Source organism: Schistocerca piceifrons, chromosome 1, assembly GCF_021461385.2.
Source record: "Schistocerca piceifrons isolate TAMUIC-IGC-003096 chromosome 1, iqSchPice1.1, whole genome shotgun sequence".
NCBI lineage: Eukaryota > Metazoa > Arthropoda > Insecta > Orthoptera > Acrididae > Schistocerca > Schistocerca piceifrons.
This window is the reverse complement of record NC_060138.1, coordinates 890,425,654-890,438,571: the sequence shown is the minus strand read 5'-3', so window position 1 is coordinate 890,438,571 and position 12,918 is coordinate 890,425,654. Positions and strand designations below refer to the sequence as shown.

The following is a 12,918-nucleotide window of genomic DNA, read 5'->3' as shown; positions in this document are numbered from 1 at the left end:
GTGTGAGAGAGAGAGCATAATTGCAGAAACATGTGAGATATCCGTAGAGCCTGCGGTGTGGACCGAGCGAGGTGGTGCAGTGGTTAGCACACTGGACTCGCATTCGGGAGGACGACGGTTCAATCCTGCGTCCGGCCTTTCTGATTTAGGTCTTCCGTGATTTCCCTAAGTCGCTCCAGGCAAATACCGGGAGAGTTCCTTTGAAAGGGCACGGCCGACTTCCATCCCCGTCATTAGCTAATCCGATGAGACCGATGACCTCGCTGTTTGGTCTTTTCCCCCAACCAACCAACCTGCGGTGTGGAATCAAGACATTATAACCTTATGAGCTAACGATGCCTGACAGTCGAAACAGAACATTCAGTTCCATTTTTATGGAAATTCGAGCGGAATACGGACGTACTGAGTCACGGCCCCTTCTCTTTCCTCAGTAATGTGTCAGACTGTGTCGAATGAATGACTGTGAAGGTTGTTTGAGTGGTGAAGTGTTGTTATGGCTGACTTGAACTACTTCACTGGTTTATGCTCATACAGCGTATGTTTCTGTTGTGAATAAATGGCAGTCTGTGGAGTTACCAGGCGCCGGTTCGTAGTCTGCTCCTATCGAACAGCAACACCCTCTCGGGAGAGACTGGCAGCGCCTAACGCCTCCATCCGACGGGCGGATTGCCATCTATGATGTCGCTACTGCTCTCACCACGTACACAGCGCTCTTGCCGCGCAAACACGATGGCACAACGCAACATCAGGATTAATGACGTAAAACCATGGATTGCTTTTGTAGTTGTACATAAACTATCTCACTAATGTCGGCTCTTACGGCGTAGGTTTCTATTGCGAATAAATGAAGACTCGTGATTTTTCCCCCCTACCTCAACGCTTCATTCTCGCTAAATGCTGAAGGGTTAGTTGCATTACATTGCATTTTTACAGATGGTCATACTTCTCGAAGACGTTCGTGCGCTGAAACACTCATTGTATCAAGTGGGACAACTTTTGAATTAGAGACTTTTCTAGCACACACAAGAATCCACGTTGAGAGGTCCCAGTGATCATTTCGTTAGGCCTTACAAAGAAAAGGATATAAAATATTTAATTAATTTAATATTCGAGGACAGATTCAAACTGTAAAGGTGATGACGAACCGAAAGACTGCAGTCATGCGTTCACTACATGCGTTATTAATGAGCTGCTAAATTCGATTGGCAAATTTTACCGACAGGCAAATTTTGCCCTCAAATGTAAGTATCCCGAATATTACGGCGTGGAAGAGGATCATCGGATGAGGTCTGCATAATTTTTAGATTTCTGGAAATCGGTTTAGTAAAACTGCTCAAAGTTGAAAAGAATGTCATGAGTCACTGAGTTCAAACTCGATGCAGAGACGCGAAGCCCCACCCCTCCACCTGAAACCACGCACGAGGGGTCGGCAATGTCTCCCTGGTCGGGCTGGCTGCGTACCACCACTTTCTTTCCGGACTAGCCTCTACATTGCGTAGCCACCGGCGTAATGATACCAAGAACCACTCTCTTGGAGGCCACTATGAAGCATTCTGGTCACGTGCACTTGGTTTATGTACATCTGGAAGGTTGGTGTGCAAGTCACCTGCCAGCCTAGTTGTATCATACTCTGGACATCAAAGTTATGAACTCAGAAATGTACAGTAAATTCGCGGTAGGAGTCCGGGAACATCTTACGAAAATGCACGTGGTGGTTGCAAACACGTAAACATGTTCTCACTCACGGTTCTATAGGCAGTCCACCGACTGCTCGTCTGTGCAAGTGTGGTGAGCAACTCGCTCACGCACCTACGCCTTCGTGCCCATACTCCGTTCATCATAAGAACAAACCTCGTGTAAACATTGCACTACGTATTCTTCTGCATTTGTTGGAACCTCATTGGATTTAGTTTCACGTGGCGTGGAAGCCAAGCTGCGGTGAGTACAGTCGATAACGAGGATACGTTTTATGCTGTGCGTTACCCGTACATCGACTCAGCGATAATACGGGCAACAGCTTACCGGCGCATTTAATTTGGACGCCGCTGGCCAGGCAAGGGTCCAACTAAACTGCAGTAATGTGAACAGTTGTAGTAAAGACGTGAAAAGAGACGAGCAGAGAACGTAATTTAATTTTTAAACATAAGGAAACTGTGTATGGCAAAACCAAGCGGTACGCTTCTTAGGTGATCTGACGGAAAACATAACATGCTCTTGATTTTAGCTAACATAGTATTGTAATTAAAAACAAGGGTAATTTTTCTGCATGAGCTGTGCGTGGAGTAAAAGCGCACTGCTTATTTCTCATGTAGTTAAGTATCGAAGCCACTGAAGTTATTACAGTCAGTCGTCTGGTAGTCTCTGAACTCCTTCCATACCGATCTTCAGGGAATACATTTCATTAGTGCTACGTTGAGAACGAGGCGATCGGCAACAGAATCCCAAGCCACCAAAAAATCCAGATTTCCTCCTCCTCTTTTATGACGATTTGTTCTGCATTTCGCCAACGTTCGGCAGTGACGTGTCACAAATCTCAATGCATTAGTTCCAGTACGTCTGGTAGCTAAAATGTCTGATTATTTCTCGCGACAAATCGCTTAACGTGACGCCAGATCAGTTCTATTTCATTCAGTTGGTAGTGGTACGGTGATAACAACAAAAATGCGATATACGTAAAGTGTCCTCGACGTCGTGAAAATCATTGTTTTCTTTGTCTCTACGACGTTTATCACTTTGGATCCTGTAAGACCACACCTGTCCTACAAAACAATGGGCGTATTCAAATAAAGAGTATTTGATTTTTCATTTTTCTCCAAACAAATTTGATTGTGTAATGTTTTCTTAACTTCAGCAGTCTCTTATAAAATATCCATATTTAAGAATTTATGTTTGCAACGAAAACTAGATTTTTGGGTCTGACATTTAATTAGAAAGTAGAAGACGTGCATTTTTCTTGAAAAACAATGCTTAAGTATGAGTTAATTAAAACATATTTGACGAATTCCATATTTAAATGATATAGATATTCAAACCGAAACGCGTATCGATCTACAATGCTGGCGATTGAGCCATGCATTTATCTTGATTACCAGGTAGTGTTTAATACTTAGTCTTTCCCGAAAAACGTCAAAGCTCATTTTTTCTTGTATGCTTGTGAAAAATATTAAGAACTTGTTTCTCGCCATTAACTGCGTTCCGCGCGCATGTTTCACTACGAAGCAGGTAGCAGTGTCATCCATCTTCACGGAACGTATTAACAGTGAGACAATCAGAGTACAAATAGTGTTTACGGAGACTGTGACGGTACGCTATTTTTTAAATAAAAATTACGTAGCCAAAGTATGATTAATAAAAACGGTGATGACTGTTAATACATGAGAATGTCTTAAAGTTTCATTTACAATGTCATAGTAACAATATATCTAATACACAAGTTGGACCTATTTCCAAGGGTGGTTCAAATGTTTCAAATGGCTCTGAGCACTATGGGACCAATCATTGCGCTTGTGCTTGTTTACATCAGGTTTAGCAGATGCCAGACTGAGATTCATTGGAAGAATCCTAAGGAAATGCAATCCGAAAACAAAAGAAGTAGGTTACAGTACGCTTATTCGCCCGCTGCTTGAATACTACTCAGCAGTGTGGGATCCGTACCAGATAGGGTTGATAGAAGAGAGAGAGAAGATCCAACGGAGAGCAGCGCGCTTCGTTACAGGATCATTTAGTAATCGCGAAAGTGTTACGGAGATGATAGATAAACTCCAGGGGAAGACTCTGCGGGAGAGACGCTCAGTAGCTCGGTACGGGCTTTTGTTGAAGTTTCGAGAACATACCTTCACCGAAGAGTCAATCAGTATATTGCTCCCCCCTACGTATATCTCGCGAAGAGACCATGAGGATAAAATCAGAGAGATTATAGCCCACACAGAGGTATACCGACAATCCTTCTTTCCACGAACAATACGAGACTGGAATAGAAGGGAGAACCGATAGAGGTACTCAAGGTACCCTCCGCCACACACCGTGAGGTGGCTTGCGGAGTATGGATGTAGATGTAGATGTATTATTATGATGAACGAAGTGTAGTCACTGTTACTCTGATGGCTCATTAGCTGCTCAGTAATTTCCTTCTGATTGGTTCACTCTCAATACATCGAGTAATTTTCCCTGAAGGCTTGAACCAAAGCTCACAATTATAGTCTTGTGTAATATAAGTGCATTTCTTCCGTGCACGACCTGCTTATGCCAAAAAATACTCCATAATTGTGTAGTCAAGGATTTAGCCACATGTTGCAGGCTTTCTCACCTTCTTAAGTGCAGTATACTGACTTTAATTCAACTGAAGCATCTCTGTTACTCGTCTGTAACCTTTCCCCCTGTCCCCACATAATTTGAGCACGCCACAACTGAAACACCTGTTTCCGCTTCTTCCTCTGTCGCTGAACGATGTAGGAGACAAGCAGTTTTGAAGGAAAGGTCGGATTTACTTGTAAAATTCCAGGAAGGAGCGCCAAAGTTGCGGATACGTTTCTGATCGATCGCACCACGCATTATTGTTTAATTAATCTCATCACTAGCGATGACGAATCCACGATATAATTTCCTTTATATGACAACGTGATGTCCGAGCTTTCTGTCGTGTCCGCGTTCATTTAATCGATTCGCACCGAAGCGCAATGAATCCACAGCCTTCAGTGCGGATGCTCATTTACGTTCGACCTCCAGCGGAAATCTAAAACTAGGGAGCTTGGAGGACATGGACGAACAGGTGACGCTAGGTGCAAATGTGAGTCAGCCGGGGAGCGTCCGCGAATTTGCAATAAACACTGTGTGTGGGTGGTGCTGTGTTCAACGCGCTGCCTATTAAGTAGGAAATCCCGGGTCTGAGTCCCGGTCCGGCACACATTTTTACTCATCACCGCTGATTCTGCACACAGTCCTCATGCAGCTGATGCCATTAGTTCCTTCCCCTTCCTTCCTATCCCTTCAATTTCAGCTCCGTCTTCAGGCCACGAGTGGCCTACCGGGACCATCCAGCAGCCGTGTTATCCTCAGGGGAGGATGCAGATAGGAGGGGCGTGGGGTCAGCACACCGCTCTCCCGGTCGTTATGATGGTATTCTTGATCGAAGCCGCTACTATGCGGTCGAGTAGCTCCTCAATTGGCATCACGAGGCTGAGTGCACCCCAAAAATGGCAACAGCGCATGGCGGCTGGATGGTCACCCACCCAAGTGCCGGCCACGCCCAACAGCGCTTAACTTCGGTGATCTCACGGGAACCGGTGTATCCACTGCGGCAAGGCCGTTGCCCCTCCAATTTACAAAATAAGATATAATTTCCTTCGTGGCTTCACAGGCGTGGATCATCATTTATAACCCACTATACAGGTTACAAACTTACCAAAGTGGTGCATGAACATGGTTTACGGGTTCAGTGAAGGATCGACGGCAGAATGGGTCGGTGTTCTATCGCGCCTCACCCGTGTCAGCTTTCACTACTAATTCTGATGCAGCATGCATGTATTTGACTTCGTAACCACGAAACGAAGCCTCAGATTGGACACGCAGGAACCAGAGGCGAGGTGAAGCCTCTCGTGGACAGCGAGACAGCAGCTTCTGTCCCGGTAACGTGTGCGGCTGCGCGGTCGTGCGCTTCGAGAAAAGACACGGTCCGAGCCGTCGGCAGCGGGCGGGCCGCCGATGGGTATCTTAATGTGTCTGCAGCGCCGGACCAGAGCCACCGGCTGGAACCCCTCTCAAGGGCAAGGCCAGGCGAATAATGGGGCGACAAAGAAAGCCCTCCACTCCCGCAACTGCGCGGTTTCTTTGGTCGCCACAGTTGGGCCTCTGTTCACCCGCCGTTCACGTAGCGACGCTGTGGTTGTATAACTCGGGCCAGCGTCGGCATCGGCTGTCCGGAAAAAAAGCGCCAAGCGCACAGGAGGAAATCTGCTTGCTCTGGCGGATTAAGCTGCAGGCGCTGTGCGAGCCGCGTGACTAGCTGCCGTACTGCGGGAGACGGCGGCGTTGCGCGAGAGAGGTATGTAAGGATTCGTGTAAATTACCGCACGTTCATTAGCTTCAACATATCACTGCTGCATTTATGACACCTCCAATCTGAGGTATTTCGAGGAGTTAGCGTAGCCTAGTCGTGTTGTAAAGGGACAAAATACCGTTGAGAGGCGAATTATTTTAGTTCATATACAAACAAGCATCGGAAACGTACACCCAAATACGGAGGAATGAGCAAAAGCGAGTGAGACAGTAGCATCTGCGAATGTCCACACCAGTAAATTTGGATCAAATAACTGAAATTACACGGTACAGTCACATTATTGTAACCACCACCTATGTACGACGTCAACGTGCGATAACCACTCATAGCAGCCGAGGATACACTACTGGCCACTAAAACTGCTACACCACGAAGATGACGTGCTACAGACGCGAAATTAAACCGACAGGAAGAAGAAGCTTTTCAGAGCATTCACACAAGGTTGGCGCCGGTGGCGACACCTACAACGTGCTGACATGAGGAAAGTTTCCAACCGATTTCTCATACACAAACAGCAGTTGACTGGCGTTACCTGGTGAAACGTTGTTGTGATGCCTCGTGTAAGGAGGAGAAATGCGTACCATCACGTTTCCGACTTTGATAAAGGTCGGATTGTAGCCTATCGCGATTGCGTTTCATCGTATCGCGACATTGCTGCTCGCGTTGGTCGAGTTCCAATGACTGTTAGCAGAATATGGAATCGGTGGGTTCAGGAGGGTAATAAGGAACGCCGTGCTGGATCCCAACGGCCTCGTATCACTAGCAGTCGAGATGACAGCCATCTTATCCGCATGGCTGTAACGGTTCGTGCAGCCACGTCTCGAACCCTGAGTCAACAGATGGGGACGTTTGCAAGACAACAACCATCTGCACGAACAGTTCGACGACGTTTGCAGCAGTATGGACTATCAGCTCGGAGACCATGGCTGTGGTTACCTCTGACGTTGCATCACAGACAGGAGCGCCTGCGATGGTGTACTCAAAGACGAATCTGGCTGCACGAATGGCAAAACGTCAGTTTTTCGGATGAATTCAGGTTCTGTTTACAGCATCATGATGGTCGCATCCGTGACATCGTGATGAACGCACATTGGAAGCGTGTATTCGTCATCGCCATACTGGCCTATCACCCAGCGTGATGGTATGGGGTGCCATTGGTTACACGTCTCGGTCACCTCTTGTTCGCATCGACGGCACTTTGAACAGTGGACGTTACATTTCAGATGTGTTACGACCCGTGGCTCTACCCTTCATTCGATCCCTGCGAAACCCTACATTTCAGCAGGATAATGCACGACCGCATGTTGCAAGTCCTGTACGGGCTTTTCTGGATACAGAAAATGTTCGACTGCTGCCCTGGACAGTACATTCTCCAGATCTCTCACCAATTGACAACGTCTGGTCAATGGTGGCCGAGCAACTAGCTCGTCACAATACGCCAGTCACTACTCTTGATGAACTGTGGTATCGTGTTGAAGTTGCATGGGCAGCTGTACCTGTACACGCCATCCAAACTCTGTTATACTCAATGCCCAGGCGTATCAAGGCCGTTAATACGGCCAGAGATGGTTGTTCTGGGTACTGATTTCTCAGGATCTATGCACCCAAATTGCGTGAAAATGTAATCACATGCCAGTTCTAGTGTAATATATTTGTCCAATGAGAATACCCGTTTATCACCTTCATTTCTTCTCGATGTAGCAATTTTAGTGGCCAGTAGGGTATATAAAGTGTGCTGGGAGTGGGATGGGGAAGCGGAAAAAGAGTTCAGTCGTTATCATAATGCGGAAACGGAGCTATTTATCTGACACCCAAAACGGCATGATCATTAGTTTTCAGGCCAAAGGTGGGAGTGTTTTCTAAACGGCTAGGTCTGTAAAATGTTCGCGTGGCAAAATGTCGCTGTCCAAAACCGGCGCCGAGGCAACTGCGGTGCACGACGGGGCGTAGATGACAGGGCTCAACGGCGGCTGCGGTATACGTACGAGGGGCGCTTGAGAAGTTCGTACAAAGTTCGAGAGATGGCACCACTGGAGCACGTATCGAGGTCGTGTTTAGTTAGTAGCATCTTTGGAAAGGACGCACACCAAGTTTCAGCCATATTGGTCTATTTGTTTGTGTTTGGCATTTGTGTGAATCAAGGAAGTCGAGTGACTGTCGAAAAGTGGATGAAGAAGAATTTCGTGTGCTGATTAAACATTACTTTATGACAGGCAAAACGCCTCAGGAGTCTAAAGAGAAGCTTGATAAACATTACGCTGACTCTGCACCTTCGATTAGAACAGTTTATAAGTGGTTTCAAAATTTTCGGAGTGGCCATATGGGCACAAGTGATGCTGAACGTTCTGGGCCCCCTCTGTAGGTTACGACTCCAGAAATCATTAATAAAATTCATGATATGGTGATGGATGAGGGAAGAGATAAGGTGCGTGAGATTCCTAGTGCCGTGGGCATCTCGAATGAACGGGTACATAATATTTTGCATAAACATTTGGACATGAAAAAGCTATCCGCAAGATGGGTTCCGCGATTGCTCACGCTTGACAAAAAATGGAACCGTGTGAAGTGTTGCAAGGATGGCTTGCAGCTGTTCAGGAAGAATATGCAGGACTTTAAGCATCGTTTAGTCACTGTGGATGAAACATGGATACATTACTATACTTCTGAACGAAACAACAATCTAAACAATGGGCTACCAAGGGAGAATCTGCACCAAAAAAGGCGAAGACCATTCCTTCGGCCGGAAAGATTATGGCGACTGTCTTTCGGGATTCGCAAGGGATAATCCTCATCGACTATCTGGAAAAAGTTAAAACTATTATAGGTGAATATTATTCATCGTTATTGGACCGTTTGAATACCAAGCTACAAGAAAAACGCCGGCGACTGGACCGCAAAAAAGTCCTTTTCCGTCACGACAATGCACCACTACACAGCTCAGCAGTTGTGGTCGCAAAATTAATGGAAATAGGATTCCAATTCGTTTCACATCCCTCCTATTCTCCAGACTTGGCTCCCTCGGACTACTGTTTGTTCCCCAATTTGAAGAAATGGCTGGCGGAACAAAGATTTTATTCGGACGAGGAGGGGGTTGCAGCAACTAATAGCCATTTTGCAGACTTGGACAGTTCCTATTATTCGGAAGGGATCAACAAATTAGAACAGCGTTGGACGAAGTGTATAAGTCTAAAAAGAGACTATGTCGAAAAATAAAAAATGTCTACCCCAAACACATAAGTAGTTTTTATTTTTGCACTGACTTGTCAAACGCCCCTCGTACATGTGAACAGACGTGCAACTCTTGAGCAACCGATCATCCAGGTGAACTGAGGTGCTGGCAACAGAGTCTCCTCAGCGAACGTTGCGGCGCACAGCCCTCTGCAGCAGGCGCCACGTACATGCAGCCATGCTGACTGCGGTTCGTCGGCAACGAAAGCTGTAATTTGCACGCCCATACCGCTTCTGGATTTCCACTGAGTTGCGACACATGGCCTTTTCAAGACGAGTCACGTTTTACGCTCCATCGGACGGACGGTCGTTGGCGTGTATGGCGTGAAACGTCTGAAGGCAAACACACTGCAGCAATCTTCCAAAGGGTTGCTGTCTGAGGAATGTTTTCATGGCATTACGTGGATGATCTCGTCATTCTGAAAGGCATAGTGGATCAACACAACTATACGTTTGTACTTAGGGACCATGTCCATGGCCGGCCAGTGTGGCCGAGTGGTTCTAGGCGCTTCAGTCTGGATCCACGCTACCGCTACGGTCTCAGGTTCGAATCCTGCCTCGGGCATAGATGAGTTGCAGTTTGCTTTTCCTCGTCATGATGGCATCTACCAACAGGACAATGGAAAGTCTCACGCAGGGCCAGGTGTACGTGCGTGGTCATAAGAACACCAGGATGAGTTTACCCCTCAGATTAAAACCCAATCGCGAATGGGTGGGGCCTTCTCGATCGGGCTGCTGGTGCCATGGATCCTCAGCCGAGTAATTTAGTGCAATTGGCCACGGCGCTATAATCGGTTTGGTTCGATATTATTGTCTGTGCCTTCCAGAACATCACTGACTTCCTTCCCGCACGTGTTGCAGCAGTGCGGACTGCAATAGGTGGTTATTGAGGCTTTTGACGGCCACATTAAGGTGGCTGGAAGTGTATTTTGTTAAGACTTTTGATGGTACTGACGTGATTAAAAACAGAGTCTAGGCTGAGCTGGGTGTATACAGACGCTATTCGTAAAATCATTGGAGCATTCGTCTGAAGCGATTTGGGAAACGTAAATATAGTCGACACGGACAGGCACATAAATCCACCTCGTCCCGTATATGACACCAGTCTCTTGAACCATCAGATCACTTTACTCGATTCACGTTCGCGCATAAAACGCTGAAAAAGCCCTTTACTGTAAGGCTCCATACTGTACTACATATATAAATAAGTTTCTTGTAGCTGAGGAAGTCTATCGATACACCGCCTTTTCGATGGTTTGTCGGTCAGCGTCGAGCGTCGTTGCTCATTTATTCAAGCAAATTTTCTGTTTGCATTAAAAGGCTGACTCGAACCCATTGACGATCTGCACGCGTCGGAAAACCTCACGGGGAAAGAGAAACGGATCTCCGTGGCGGTAGCCTTTGATACTTAACCTTCGCAAGTAACAATTTCAAAGTGCCTCTTCGTAGTGTATTCAAGGGCGTGTTACAAGATGTAGATGATGGATGGACGATAGTCGATGACCAAAGAAACTGTGACAGTGGATCTCAGCAGGGAGAAGAAAGCGTGGACGACATAGGAGGAGCTGGAGTCGAGAGGTCCGGATCGCGGTGACTGCCAGAGAATTGCAAGAAGGAGACTGGCGTTATCAGAGGGAGTGGAACACGGGAAGCGAGAAACGGCGCAGCCGTAGAATACCCGCAAGATGATGATGATGATGATGATATTGATGTTAATGAGATTATAACATTAAACCCGTGTATGTAACGTACGAATACAGGAAACACAAAGTACAGAAGAGGGAAAACTGTATGAACTAATAACAAATCTAGACCATGGGACGAAAAATGAAGGATAGAGTGAGTCACAAAACCGGAATTGGACAGTAGTCTAATTCTGTACCAAAGAAGAACACAGAAAATTTGCGACTTGTAGAGACGATATTTGAGCGATGTTGTCTTGTGATCGTATTGCTATGAAATGAATATAAGAGTGGAGCTTGTGTCAACCCACAGCCGACCGTTTTTACGCTTATGTTTGGTTGACGGATTATGACGTTATCCGCAATGGACTGCAAACAACTTTGAATTAAATTCCAGACTTCGGTGGAGAATCTGGTGACCAGAAAATGTTCACCGTCAATCTTCTTCCTAGCCGCCTTGTGCAGTCGGTAAAAATTTCTACCGTAAGTAAAGTTCGAATGAATTGCTTCCATATCGAGTGCCACAACATTATGAGATCTCATTACGACTGCCACGGAGGTAGTAATTAATTAGCATTCAATGTGCAGTCGACTAGACGCCAACGCATCCATATAACCCAAACTGAATTAAAGTCTTGCTGCAAAATGGCAAATACAAGATACATAGACAATGCTGGTATCATCTTGTTGGGAAACAGCGACAGCCGTGAACAGAAATGATTGAAGCCTGCGGTGGAGGTTTGCGATCTGCGCTGTGTCAAGGCCAGGGAACCACAGTCGTTCCGCGCTGATAGGTTCGGACCGCAGAACAAGGCGGGAGGTTTCCAGGCGTCACTAACGCCGCCACCAACAAACCTGACGACGCCATTTAATGTTTCCGCCACTGGGTCACGGTTCTGTAGCAAAAGCAGTGTCCGCCTAGCCATGCGAAAGCAATAATTTCCCACAACTAACTAGACAGTTTTCTCCCTGTGCTCCTTAAAAATCTCTCACTGCTGGTTAATCATAGCAGCACCTCTTTCCGTCATCAGTATATAAAAATTCTCATCGTACTACAACCATGTGTCTTCTAATCAATGGGTAATGAATACTGCCACTCAGTCCCATATTGAATATTGAACTACCTGTGAAAAAAAGCCTCTCATCTTGGCACAAGCATTTCCTTTGACGCAAATTCGACGACTTGAGTGTCAATTCACTTATTCAATCACGCAGCTCCTCATTTGGCTTCACAGGGCCGAGTGCACCTCGTTCCGGACTTTTCCGTTGCAGAATACTCTGAGATGGTTACTAGGAATCGAATCCGGCTACTCCGAATCAGTAGTCAATAACAGTATCAGCTAAACCCCGGAGGCGGCCTTGAGTTGTCTCTCCCGACGAGACAGTGAGGTGATGTTAGCAATTTAACCCAAAAATTTGGAGGAAAGTCTCCTTGATGAAAATTTTTGTGGAGACCTCGAGTTCTTCCTAGACTACGTTGTATACACGATAGTTGCACCTTTAGAGCATTGTTTCGAATGTATGAACGTGATCATCAACTATGCAAAACTCTAAACATAAATAAGTGGAATCTAATGTGCCTAAGTATTCCCGATCTGGTTTGACTGTGACGAGTCACAGGAAATCGGCAGGACTGACAAACATCTAGAATGATTAATTCGGAGCTATTTCAGGTGAAACACCGACATAAATGTGTCCGTGGTAGACACCAAATAAGATTTACAGTAGAACCTTAAGGAACTATAATTCAGCTATGAGATTGCTTCCAAAACACCTTGCAGACCGGTTCATGACCTCCGTTTATCGGTCCGGGCGCTTAGCAAGTTGGATTAAAGGGAGGAATAGAAAAGAACACTATGCGCTTCGTCTGGGGTGGCGCTTTTTTTTAGGCAACTTCCCAGAAATGTAGCGGAAGACGCTGCAAGACAGACATTGTGTATCGTGGAGAGCCTT

General features: G+C 46.2%; 1 protein-coding gene and 1 pseudogene across 1 annotated transcript in view; both read right to left on the bottom strand.

Annotated features, from left to right (window-relative positions):
* Positions 1–12,918, bottom strand: part of LOC124716905 — an 811,449-nt gene that overhangs the window by 748,093 nt on the left and 50,438 nt on the right. The window lies entirely within an intron of this gene.
* On the bottom strand, positions 5,194–5,310 carry LOC124717658 (annotated as a pseudogene).